A 13,689-nucleotide genomic window follows, 5' to 3' on the forward strand; every position below is an offset into this window, starting at 1 on the left:
AGAGAGAGAGACACACACACACAATCCTGGCCCCAATTCTGTTTTTTCTTTTTTTTAAAGTAAAATGGCGGGAAACGGGGGACCCCATTGAAGGGCGCTTCGCCTTTCTTTCAGTTTGAATGTTTCTTTCCTTCTCTTCTTCTGCTAGCTAGCTAGCTAGCCAGCTGTTTACATAGCTTTGTGAATGTGCATTTTTCCTTGACAACGGGAGAAAAGTGTTGCACCGTTCCCGGAGGTACTGCAATACCGGGTCGATGCGTGGAGCGGACGGAGCAAGCCCCATTTCCGACTCCCTGTTCGAAAAATCCATTTAATACGTAGTCCCCCGATGGGGGACGTATCAGATATTAAACTGATAAGAACAGATTTTTTTTTTCTTTTTTTGGAAAAGTTTTATTGACACATTTCCTTTAAAAACAGCTCATACATTTTTTACATCATTGATACACATAAAAACGGCAACAAAGCATAAAACACAGCATTTGAAAGTTACATTTAAATTTGTTAAAAAGTACATGTTGTTAAAACCAATGAAAACAACCATGGATAAAAGTACTTTCCTTGTAAAAACATCAAATCTGTAAAAGCCATTTAAAATGTGTACTAATGATCTAACAAAGGTAAAACATTTTTAAGACATGAAAAACCATGTTAAAAAGTCACTTTGTTAAAAGGCTGTCTTCAGTCCCTTGTACAGGAGGGGGGTGAGTCTTTATCAAGCTCACCTCATCCTGCTCTTCTGAATAGATCATCGTCCCGTCCTTCGGGGCCCAGAGGAGATCCCTCCCCTAGGCGCATCGCCCTAGGCGCCGCAGCGCTGTCAGGCCGTGGCCGCCGGGACCTAGGGTGTTGTGGGGGACCCTTCGCCTGGGGTCGAGGCCCCCTTCCTTCCGTACCACCCCAGGGCTTCCGTGGCTACCATGGCCACTGCCTGGGGGGTGGTCTCTACGTTTTTCGCTACCAGCAGGTTACGGGAGGACCACAGTGCTTCCTTCAGGCACGTGAGGGTGGGCCAGAGCTTTGTGAAGGCCTTCGATGGAATGGGCTTTCGGCCCACCCCATACAGCACGAGCTGAGGTGTTAGGTCCTCCCCTGCTGGCAGACACGAGGTGATCAGGGGGCCTGCTTCCTTCCACAGGTCCCTGGCGGCTCTGCACTCCCAGAGCATGTGCCTCACCGAATCTTCTTGGCCGCAGCCTGGTCGGGGGCACGCGGATGTCCTCGCCATGCCCCGTGAGTGCATAACGGCCCTGACCGGGAGGATCTCGTGGGCGACCATCCAGGACAGGTCCCGATGCCGATTCAGGAGAGCAGGATGGGCCACGTTGCACCAAACCGTTGTGGGCTCACCTATAGCGAGCCCGCGCACTGGACACACTGGTTCCCGATCCTGCACAAGAGAGAGAAGAGAGCGGTGTTTTGTTAAAACCGTGACTGTTTCTTTTTCCAGTTTAAAATGTCTTAAAAACTTCTGGAGCTGGACGTAGTGCGGGGGTAGCAGGAAAGAGACTGGGGCTCGCAGGTCGACTGGGATCAGCCTCAGAGTCCTGAGGTAAGATCCCAGCCAGAACCGTGCGAGGGCCTGGGTCTTGTTGTTGACCGGGGAGGTGGCAAGAGTCAGATGTAACGCTGTGTAGCGGCTGCCCAGGAACAAGTAGAGGTCAGGCAAGCCTTTCCCCCCCTTGGACCTGGGCCTCTTGACCACCTCTCTCCTCAGCCTCTCCCACTTGCCTCCCCACAGGAAGTAAAAAGGCATCCGCTCCAGGTCTAAAATTCTCCTTCGAGGGGGGATAAAAACAGAACTGATTAATAAAAGCACAGGTAAAATCACAGCTTTAATGATTAAAACCTTGCCCTCAAAAGTCAGCTGTCGTAGTCCCCAAAAACCCAGTCTCTGTCTTACCGTCCCCAGGATTCCACTCCAGTTACCGCTCCCTCCTCCCCCCCGGTCAAACTTTACCCCCAGTACCCTTATGTCCGTCAGTTTAACTGTCAGAGGTAGTCTGGTCAAGTCTGGGTCTGCCCACGGTCCGAAGAATTGGGCCTCTGTCTTGTCTCTGTTCAGTCTCGCCCCAGAGGCTCGTCCGTACCAGTCAGTCCTGTCCAGAGTCCTGTCGACGGATAAAAGGTCGGTACATAAAATGTTGACGTCGTCCATGTAAAAGACGCACTTGGCGGTCATCCCCCCACTCCCCGGGATACCCACCCCACTGATCCCTTGGTCCCTTCTCAAGACCTGTGCCAGTGGTTCAATACAGGCCACGAACAGAAGGGGAGATAACGGACAGCCCTGACGGACGTCGCAGTGTACTCCCACTGCTTTTGACAGATGCCCATTTACAAGGATTTTGCTGGTGATGTCCCCGTACAGCAGTCCCACCCAAGCTAAGAACCTGTCTGGGAAACCCATTTTTTGCAGTACCTTAAAGAGGTACTGGTGCGAGACCCGATCAAAGGCTTTTTCAAAATCTAAATTTAGGACTACAAGCCGCATGTTTCTGTCTCTCGCATAACAGATGGCATCTCGGATCAGTATCAGGCTGTCCGTGATCTTCCTTCCGGGCACGGCACAGTTTTGGTCCGGGTGGATCACCTCCCCTAAAACAGAAGACATTCTGAGTGTTAAAACCTTGGTAAAAAGTTTACAATCAAAGTTTAAAAGCGTAATCGGTCTCCAGTTTTTCAGGTCCGTCCTGTCGTTTTTCTTGTGTAAAAGAGTCACGATCCCCACTCTAAAACTGTCGGGTAGTCTGTCGAGGTGTTCGAAGTCAGTAAAAACAGTCAGAAGTTCGTCGGCTAAAACATCCCAAAAGGTCAGATAAAACTCCAAAGGGAGGCCGTCCTCCCCCGGTGATTTACCCCTCTTAAAACGTTTCAGTCCTTGGTCGATTTCTGTCCTCGTCAGGTCTTTTTTCAGGTCGTCTGTATTGGGTAAGGTATTGTCGATGTGTGTTAAAAGGTCCCCCATTGTTCCCTCGCACACATCTTTTACCCCAAACAGTTCCCCATAAAAGTCCTCGACCACTTCCTTTATTCCCTCTGTGTCTGTTTTTAAAACCCCGTCCTTGTTTCTCAATCCTGTCATAATCCTACCCTTACTAACTATTTTCTTAAAAAAGTACCTAGTGCACTTCTCCCCTTCTTCTAATTCCCTTTCCTTGCTTCTTAAAATAACCCCCTTGCTTCTCTGTTCTGCTAAATGTGCCATTTCCTTCTTTACTTCTTTAATTTCTTGGTTAAAATCAAGGCCCTGTTGGCATAGGTTAAAATACCTTTCCAGTCGCTTTTGCAGTCCCACCATGCGTCTATCTTTTTCTCTGCTTTTTTCCTTTCCTATCTCTCTAAAGAAGTTCCTTGTCCTTCACTTCACCATTTCCCACCACTGTGCTCGCGTGTCAAAGAAGTCCTGTAGCGTCTGCCACTGGCTGAACTGCTCTCTGTACTGACTAACTACTCTATCATCTTCTAGAAGGGAGCAGTTCAGTTTCCAGGGCCCTCTTCCCACAGTCACACCCGAAGATAGTGAAAGGGTGCACGTCAGCATTACGTGGTCTGAGAAGAAAGCAGGGGTTATTCTAGCATCAGTTGGGGGACAGTCCCGGGTAAACAGATAATCAATGCGAGAGGCTCTGGTGCCATCACCACTGGTCCAGGTGAAGCCCTCCTCTCTTGGATGCAGGGTTTTAAAACAGTCAGTCAGTTTAAAATCCCTGCACAGCCCTTGCAATAAAACACTTGACCTGTCTACCTTAAAATCCCCTCCTGCCCCTCTCCTGTCTGCTCTGCTTAAAACGCAATTAAAATCCCCACCCACCACTAGATGATCCCTCCCTAGCATGTGGGACTGCAGGTCCTCTAAAAGTGCACACCGGTCATGTTTATCGTTAAAACCATACACGTTTAGCACGTTAAAATCCCTCCCCATAAAAGTACAGTTGGCTAAAAGAGCACGCCCACCTACCACCACTGTGCTCCCCTTCACCACCACCTGTGGGGTCTTGATTAAAATGGCAACACCGTCGTTCTTGTTAAAATTGTAACCACTCCAAATGGAGGGCCCGTGCCGCCACTTATCCTCCCATTTCCTGTAAGAGGATAAAAAGGGTAGACCACACTCCTGTAGTAAAAACACATCAGAGTTAAACCTTTCTAAAAAGGATAAAACCGACTGTGCTCTTGTTGCTGTCTTTACGCTCCTCACGTTTATAGTGGTGATTTTAAAAGCCATAAAAGGGGTGAGTAAGAACAGTGCTAGAAGAAAAGCCATTGAAAAGTTAAAAGGGGGTTAGTCTTCAGGGACTTTCTCTCTCTCCCTCCGGGGTAAGGGGGTTTGGAAGGGAGAGGAGGTTAAAACAGGACTTAAAAAGGAGACTTGATTGGGGGAGTTGGAGGGGAAGGTTCTGGGTTCTTCCTCCCCCTGGGAGCTCTCCCACTCCACCTTTCCCTTTTTCTCCTCACCCTGTTCGGGGTCAGAGAGCTCCTCAAGCGTTTATTTTACGTAGGAGGAGGTGTTCCTTCAGAATCTCCCCCTCCTCTCCCGTACCTTCTGACACAGTCTCCATGGTGCTTTCCGACACCGACCCTATGATGTCTGACCCACTTGGGGAGCTTTCGTTGAACATCTCTCCGGAGCCGTCTTTCTCGGCCCTTTCTCCTTCAGGGGTCACATTAGTCTGGGGCAGGGGGATTGGGGTGGGGAGGGTTTTGTCCTCTCCTCCCACTTCTTCCACCACTGCACCTTCCGCGCCCTCCACTACAGCCACCACCACCGGCTCCACCACTGTCTCCTCTACCACCACTACCGGCTCCACTACTGCCTCCTCCTCCACCACCGGCTCCTCCACTACCACCTCGGCAACTGCCGTTCCAGCCCTCTGGCGCTCGAAAGCCCGGTCCGCGGCCGCCCACTCCCTCCTTCCAGCCTTGGCCCTGTTGGCCCAGGAGGAGGGGCAGTCGCGGATGAGGTGGGACCGCTCGCCACAGAGGTTGCACGACCTTCCGTTCGTGCACTCCTCGTAGCGGTGGCCCACCTCCCGGCACTTCATGCAGACGACCTTCTGACAGGCGTCTGCAAGGTGGCCATGTTCACCACACTTACGGCACAGCTTGGGCTGGTCCTGGTAGTGAACATGGCCCCTGTTCTCTCCGAGGACTATGGTGGATGGGATGGCTTTCAACCCACCATAGCCCCCAGGGTCCTCCCTTTGCTGGACAGTGACCCTCCAGGCCCCTGTCCAGATCCCATCGAGGTCTTTTACCTGGATCAGGGGACCCTTCACGTTGCAGTACCTGCCCAGCCATACTGCAACGTCCTCCGGCTGTACGGTTTCATTGTACATACGGACAATAACGGTTTTAATGCTATTATCCGTCAGCTTGGTCACCTCAAACATCGCTGTGAGGGACCCCTGGGTGTTCAGGGCGTTCTGGAGTTTCCCCCAGAACACCCCCAGGAAGCTGGCGTTGGCAAAACTGACATCGAAGCCCTTCCTATAGGGGAGGGCTAAGATGCAGTTTACCTGCGCGGGATGAAAGCCGAGCTCTTTCTGGAGGAATTTTCTGGAGAAATCCAATCGGGATAGCTCCATTATTTTTCCTCCCCTCTCCTTTAGAAGGAGGCGCACTGCATGGTGCCTCCTCATGCCAGCCTGTGCTGCTGACATGATGGAGGCCCACTCCCTTTACAGCCCAACACCAGTGAGAGGGGAGGGGAGGGGGAAGGGAAGGGGAAAGGGAGAGGAAGGGGTGTAAAACAGCCAAGGAACTAGCAGGCTCAGCCAGACTGTGCTGAACAGGGCCTACCAGTACCACGGGACACACAACAAACTATCTAGCACAGCACCAAACTAATCTTATCAACAATGGTAAGGGAATACCCCCCTGATTTGGACAAAAACAAATGGCGGAATATTGGCATTGGACAAACCATATACACGATGGCCAATACCACCCAATTTGGCGTTGATTCATGCAAAGTATATTGCAAATGCCATATGGCAATTGCCAATTGTAACACTTCAAAATTCCAATAGGGGGCGTGTGCGTTCCACCGGGGCTTTTCATATTGCAAATGGCACCCAAGTCAACATCCAAAAGCCAAAATTTGAAAAAAGAATAAAAAATTAATTAATTAAAACCCCTTAAAAAAGTGCTTTCTGGACCTTTTTTCGAAATTCTTTCGAGTTTTTTGTCAATTACACATGTGTAAGAACTGTATGAGTATACTTTTGTCATCATATATATATATTTTTTAAGTACATGCGCATAAGGCATATGTTTTGTCCATTTGCAATATGATTTCATAGGAAGTCAAAAGTCAAAAGTCAAAAATGTCAAAATTTGGTAAAAAACTTCACACATCCTTAAAAAAGTGCTTTCTGGACCGTTTTTCAAAATTCTTGCGATTTTTGTGTCAATTACACATGTATAAGAACTTTATCAACATACTTTAGTCATACTTTATTATCATATATATATATTTTTTTTTACTTGTGCATAAGGCATATGTTTTCTCCATTTGGAATATGATTTCATAGGAAGTCAAAAGTCAAAAGTCAAAAATGTCAAAATTTGGTAAAAAACTTCATACATCCTTAAAAAAGTGCTTTCTGGACCTTTTTTCAAAATTCTTTCGATTTTTGTGTCAATAACACATGTATAAGAACTTTATCAACATACTTTAGTCATACTTAATTATCATATTTTTTTTACTTGTGCATAAGGCATATGTTTTCTCCATTTGCAATATGATGTCATAGGAAGTCAAAAGTCAAAGTCAAAAGTAACGATTTTCCTCCGTGCAACTGATGATCTAAAATGTGCAACAACATTTTTTTGATTTTTTTTGTTTATGTTTCCTTACTTTTTCAAAGTCACTGTGCATTTGCAATATGTTTTAATGGGCAGGTACCATCACGAATTTGTCATGCTCAAAATTCAAACTTTACTTTGCTCAAACTATACCTTTGTCATCTTGTGATCTAAAATATGCAACTGGTTACCCAAAAAATTTGTTGATGTTTTTTTGTTTATGTTTCCTTACTTTTTCAAAGTCACTGTGCATTTGCAATATGTTTCAATGGGCAGGAACCATCACGAATTTGTCATGCTCAAAAATTTTTAGATGTATTTTTTTTTGTTTCCTTACTTTTTCAAAGTCACTGTGCATTTGCAATATGTTTTAATGGGCAGGTACCATCACGAATTTGTTGATGTTTCCTTACTTTTTCAAAGTCACTGTGCATTTGCAATATGTTTCAATGGGCAGGTACCATCACGAATTTGTCATGCTCAAAATTTTTTAGATGTCTTTTTTTTTGTTTCCTTACTTTTTCAAAGTCACTGTGCATTTGCAATATGTTTTAATGGGCAGGTACCATCACGAATTTGTCATGCTCAAAATTCAAACTTTACTTTGCTCAAACTATACCTTTGTCATCTTGTGATCTAAAATATGCAACTGGTTACCCAAAAAATTTGTTGATGTTTTTTTGTTTATGTTTCCTTACTTTTTCAAAGTCACTGTGCATTTGCAATATGTTTCAATGGGCAGGTACCATCACGAATTTGTCATGCTCAAAATTTTTTAGATGTATTTTTTTTTGTTTCCTTACTTTTTCAAAGTCACTGTGCATTTGCAATATGTTTTAATGGGCAGGTACCATCACGAATTTGTTTATGTTTCCTTACTTTTTCAAAGTCACTGTGCATTTGCAATATGTTTCAATGGGCAGGTACCATCACGAATTTGTCATGCTCAAAATTTTTTAGATGTATTTTTTTTTGTTTCCTTACTTTTTCAAAGTCACTGTGCATTTGCAATATGTTTTAATGGGCAGGTACCATCACGAATTTGTCATGCTCAAAATTCAAACTTTACTTTGCTCAAACTATACCTTTGTCATCTTGTGATCTAAAATATGCAACTGGTTACCCAAAAAATTTGTTGATGTTTTTTTGTTTATGTTTCCTTACTTTTTCAAAGTCACTGTGCATTTGCAATATGTTTCAATGGGCATGGTACCATCACGAATTTGTCATGCTCAAAATTTTTTAGATGTATTTTTTTTTGTTTCCTTACTTTTTCAAAGTCACTGTGCATTTGCAATATGTTTTAATGGGCAGGTACCATCACGAATTTGTTTATGTTTCCTTACTTTTTCAAAGTCACTGTGCATTTGCAATATGTTTCAATGGGCAGGTACCATCACGAATTTGTCATGCTCAAAATTTTTTAGATGTATTTTTTTTTGTTTCCTTACTTTTTCAAAGTCACTGTGCATTTGCAATATGTTTTAATGGGCAGGTACCATCACGAATTTGTCATGCTATAAATTCAAGCTTTACTTTGCTCAAACTATACCTTTGTCATCTTGTGATCTAAAATATGCAACTGGTTACCCAAAAAATTTGTTGATGTTTTTTTGTTTATGTTTCCTTACTTTTTCAAAGTCACTGTGCATTTTCAATATGTTTCAATGGGCAGGTACCATCACGAATATGTCATGCTCAAAATTTTTTAGATGTATTTTTTTTTGTTTCCTTACTTTTTCAAAGTCACTGTGCATTTGCAATATGTTTTAATGGGCAGGTACCATCACGAATTTGTTTATGTTTCCTTACTTTTTCAAAGTCACTGTGCATTTGCAATATGTTTCAATGGGCAGGTACCATCACGAATTTGTCATGCTCAAAATTTTTTAGATGTATTTTTTTTTGTTTCCTTACTTTTTCAAAGTCACTGTGCATTTGCAATATGTTTTAATGGGCAGGTACCATCACGAATTTGTCATGCTCAAAATTCAAGCTTGTGATCTAAAATATGCAGCTGGTTACCCAAAACATTTTTGGATGTTTTTTTGTTTATGTTTCCTTACTTTTTCAAAGTCACTGTGCATTTGCAATATGTTTCAATGGGCAGGTACCATCACGAATTTGTCATGCTCAAAATTCAAGCTTTACTTTGCTCAAACTATACCTTTGTCATCTTGTGATCTAAAATATGCAACTGGTTACCCAAAAAATTTGTTGATGTTTTTTTGTTTATGTTTCCTGACTTTTTCAAAGTCACTGTGCATTTGCAATATGTTTCAATGGGCAGGTACCATCACGAATTTGTCATGCTCAAAATTTTTTAGATGTATTTTTTTTTGTTTCTTACTTTTTCAAAGTCACTGTGCATTTGCAATATGTTTTAATGGGCAGGTACCATCACGAATTTGTCATGCTCAAAATTCAAGCTTTACTTTGCTCAAACTATACCTTTGTCATCTTGTGATCTAAAATATGCAACTGGTTACCCAAAAAATTTGTTGATGTTTTTTTGTTTATGTTTCCTTACTTTTTCAAAGTCACTGTGCATTTGCAATATGTTTCAATGGGCAGGTACCATCACGAATTTGTCATGCTCAAAATTTTTTAGATGTATTTTTTTTTGTTTCCTTACTTTTTCAAAGTCACTGTGCATTTGCAATATGTTTTAATGGGCAGGTACCATCACAAATTTGTTTATGTTTCCTTACTTTTTCAAAGTCACTGTGCATTTGCAATATGTTTCAATGGGCAGGTACCATCACGAATTTGTCATGCTCAAAATTTTTTAGATGTATTTTTTTTTGTTTCTTACTTTTTCAAAGTCACTGTGCATTTGCAATATGTTTTAAAGGGCAGGTACCATCACGAATTTGTCATGCTCAAAATTCAAGCTTTACTTTGCTCAAACTATACCTTTGTCATCTTGTGATCTAAAATATGCAACTGGTTACCTAAAACATTTGTTGATGTTTTTTTGTTTATGTTTCCTTACTTTTTCAAAGTCACTGTGCATTTGCAATATGTTTCAATGGGCAGGTACCATCACGAATTTGTCATGCTCAAAATTTTTTAGATGTATTTTTTTTTGTTTCTTACTTTTTCAAAGTCACTGTGCATTTGCAATATGTTTTAATGGGCAGGTACCATCACGAATTTGTCATGCTATAAAAATCCTGCAGGAATGTGAAATTGACTGGCCCGATGAACTCGGGATGGCTTTGCAGTGATTCTGGGTCATCTCAATCGCTCGTTTGGGTTGATTTCAGAATGTCGCTTTTGGTGATGTTTTTTCACTATAGAATCATATTGCAAATGTACAAGAGTCAAGTGGACAAGAGTCCATCAGTCAATTAGATATCATTCTGACCACCAAACTGATACAAACTGACACCAAACCCACTTTTTCCAACTCGTTTAGTAGCCAACTATTACATACTTCAGAGCTGGCCCAAAATTCTCAACGCCTTCGGTTCAAACCATAAAAAAAACATAAAACACGTAGTTACGTTCTAGCTGCGGGTCCATTTCTTATGTTATGTGTTGGCCTAGCTGAGGCGACCCCGAATCCCAAGTTTCGGCTCGATAGGTCATTTGCTGTCCGAGAAAAACCCTAATTGGTGCTGAAAATCCACTATTTTCCATGACTTGCTACGGGGTCCTTGAATGAGCTATCGGACAGAAACGTTGGGGTCTGTCTATATGGGCCGAGACGTTCGCAATGCACCTAGTCTTGCGACTCTGGGACATTTCTAAATGTCGTCATTTTCGTGATGCAAAAATGAATTGAAGTTATTGCAAATGTACGAGGCTGTTTCTCGGTCCGAGAACCTTCTAGAGCCACGTAACTCACCACGCACCATCTACGGGAGGTCTAGAACAGGTTTCTAAAGTTTCGGAACTCTAGGTCCGACGGTTCTTTTTTAGCTCCAACAAAGCTAACTTTTGGAGCCACTGTCTGTCTCTACGCACCCCAATACGTCCCTCCTTCCAAGTTGTGTTTTAGTGTGATTTTTTTTTCCTTTGAATTTTTTTGGGAAAAATGACTGATTTACAGTTCATGGCGGTTGCCTAATCACATATATGAAGTTTTGGACAGATCTGACTTTTTTAACCCTTCGAAACAGCCCCTGAGACACCAATTATGGCACTTCCGGTTGGCACAGAAAGTTATAAATCAACACATATCCTCATTGGGGTATGCTGTTACAGAATCCTGAGTTTGAAGTCCTTACGTTAAGAATTTACTGATCTACACAGGGTTGAATGCACTATGTCTATCAAACTGCATGCAGTGTATGGGTAAACACTTTTAGGGGCATTTTAACCACTTCCGGTTGGTCCAGGAAGCTTAGAATCAACACAGGTAGACCTCATAGTGGCCTGATGGACTGGTACCGAAGACAGGTTCATACGGCATTCATAACCCACATAGGCCTCAGGTTGAAATTAGGGGTGCAGGCAATGTATTCCTATGGGGAGAGATGACACTGTAATCTGTGAGATCAAAAAACACTGTTTTACTGTTAAGGGTTAATGCCACACGGTCAAGGTTAGGCTTGTTCAGATCGGGAGGACCTTAGGAACATTCATGTGGTGGAATTTTTCTTCTCACTCTAACGGTTCTCTCACTGTCACCCAAAAGCAAATGACTAACGTGACATGGTGCGATGAAAGAAACATACAGGAACTCAAATCCTTCTGTTCACCTGATTTAGAATTCCTCACAATCAAATGTAGACCGCATTATCTACCAAGAGAATTCTCTTCGATTATAATCACAGCCGTATATATCCCCCCCCAAGCAGACACATCGATGGCTCTGAACGAACTTTATTTAACTCTCTGCAAACTGGAAACAATTTATCCGGAGGCTGCATTCATTGTAGCTGGGGATTTTAACAAGGCTAATCTGAAAACAAGACTCCCCAAATTTTATCAGCATATCGATTGCGCAACCAGGGGAGGAAAGACCTTGGACCATTGTTACTCTAACTTCCGCGACGCATATAAGGCCCTGCCCCGCCCCCCTTTCGGAAAAGCTGACCACGACTCCATTTTGTTGATCCCTGCCTACAGACAGAAACTAAAACAAGAGGCTCCCACGCTGAGGTCTGTCCAACGCTGGTCCGACCAAGCTGACTCCACACTCCAAGACTGCTTCCATCACGTGGACTGGGAGATGTTTCGTATTGCGTCAGATAACAACATTGACGAATACGCTGATTCGGTGTGCGAGTTCATTAGAACGTGCGTTGAAGATGTCGTTCCCATAGCAACGATTAAAACATTCCCTAACCAGAAACCGTGGATTGATGGCAGCATTCGTGTGAAACTGAAAGCGCGAACCACTGCTTTTAATCAGGGCAAGGTGTCTGGTAACATGACCGAATACAAACAGTGCAGCTATTCCCTCCGCAAGGCTATCAAACAAGCTAAGCGCCAGTACAGAGACAAAGTAGAATCTCAATTCAACGGCTCAGACACAAGAGGCATGTGGCAGGGTCTACAGTCAATCACGGACTACAGGAAGAAACCCAGCCCAGTCACGGACCAGGATGTCTTGCTCCCAGGCAGACTAAATAACTTTTTTGCCCGCTTTGAGGACAATACAGTGCCACTGACTCGGCCTGCAACGAAAACATGCGGTCTCTCCTTCACTGCAGCCGAGGTGAGTAAGACATTTAAACGTGTTAACCCTCGCAAGGCTGCAGGCCCAGATGGCATCCCCAGCCGCGCCCTCAGAGCATGCGCAGACCAGCTGGCCGGTGTGTTTACGGACATATTCAATCAATCCCTATACCAGTCTGCTGTTCCCACATGCTTCAAGAGGGCCACCATTGTTCCTGTTCCCAAGAAAGCTAAGGTAACTGAGCTAAATGACTACCGCCCCGTAGCACTCACATCCGTCATCATGAAGTGCTTTGAGAGACTAGTCAAGGACCATATCACCTCCACCCTACCTGACACCCTAGACCCACTCCAATTTGCTTACCGCCCAAATAGGTCCACAGACGATGCAATCTCAACCACACTGCACACTGCCCTAACCCATCTGGACAAGAGGAATACCTATGTGAGAATGCTGTTCATCGACTACAGCTCGGCATTCAACACCATAGTACCCTCCAAGCTCGTCATCAAGCTCGAGACCCTGGGTCTCGACCCCGCCCTGTGCAACTGGGTACTGGACTTCCTGACGGGCCGCCCCCAGGTGGTGAGGGTAGGCAACAACATCTCCTCCCCGCTGATCCTCAACACTGGGGCCCCACAAGGTTGCGTTCTGAGCCCTCTCCTGTACTCCCTGTTCACCCACGACTGCGTGGCCACGCACGCCTCCAACTCAATCATCAAGTTTGCGGACGACACAACAGTGGTAGGCTTGATTACCAACAACGATGAGACGGCCTACAGGGAGGAGGTGAGGGCCCTCGGAGTGTGGTGTCAGGAAAACAACCTCACACTCAACGTCAACAAAACTAAGGAGATGATTGTGGACTTCAGGAAACAGCAGAGGGAACACCCCCCTATCCACATCGATGGAACAGTAGTGGAGAGGGTAGCAAGTTTTAAGTTCCTCGGCATACACATCACAGACAAACTGAATTGGTCCACTCACACAGACAGCATCGTGAAGAAGGCGCAGCAGCGCCTCTTCAACCTCAGGAGGCTGAAGAAATTCGGCTTGTCACCAAAAGCACTCACAAACTTCTACAGATGCACAATCGAGAGCATCCTGGCGGGCTGTATCACCGCCTGGTATGGCAACTGCACCGCCCTCAACCGTAAGGCTCTCCAGAGGGTAGTGAGGTCTGCACAACGCATCACCGGGGGCAAACTACCTGCCCTCCAGGACACCTACACCACCCGATGTCACAG

The 13,689-nt window shown here is 44.5% G+C and overlaps 1 non-coding gene across 1 annotated transcript; it reads right to left on the reverse strand.

Annotated features, from left to right (window-relative positions):
• Positions 1 to 213: 213 nt before the first annotated feature.
• On the reverse strand, positions 214 to 395 carry LOC118945553. The gene has a single exon (XR_005040680.1). It is a non-coding gene; the product is annotated as a U2 spliceosomal RNA (small nuclear RNA).
• Positions 396 to 13,689: the final 13,294 nt, after the last annotated feature.

This window comes from Oncorhynchus mykiss, chromosome Y (genome assembly GCF_013265735.2).
Source record: "Oncorhynchus mykiss isolate Arlee chromosome Y, USDA_OmykA_1.1, whole genome shotgun sequence".
Taxonomy (NCBI): Eukaryota; Metazoa; Chordata; class Actinopteri; order Salmoniformes; family Salmonidae; genus Oncorhynchus; species Oncorhynchus mykiss.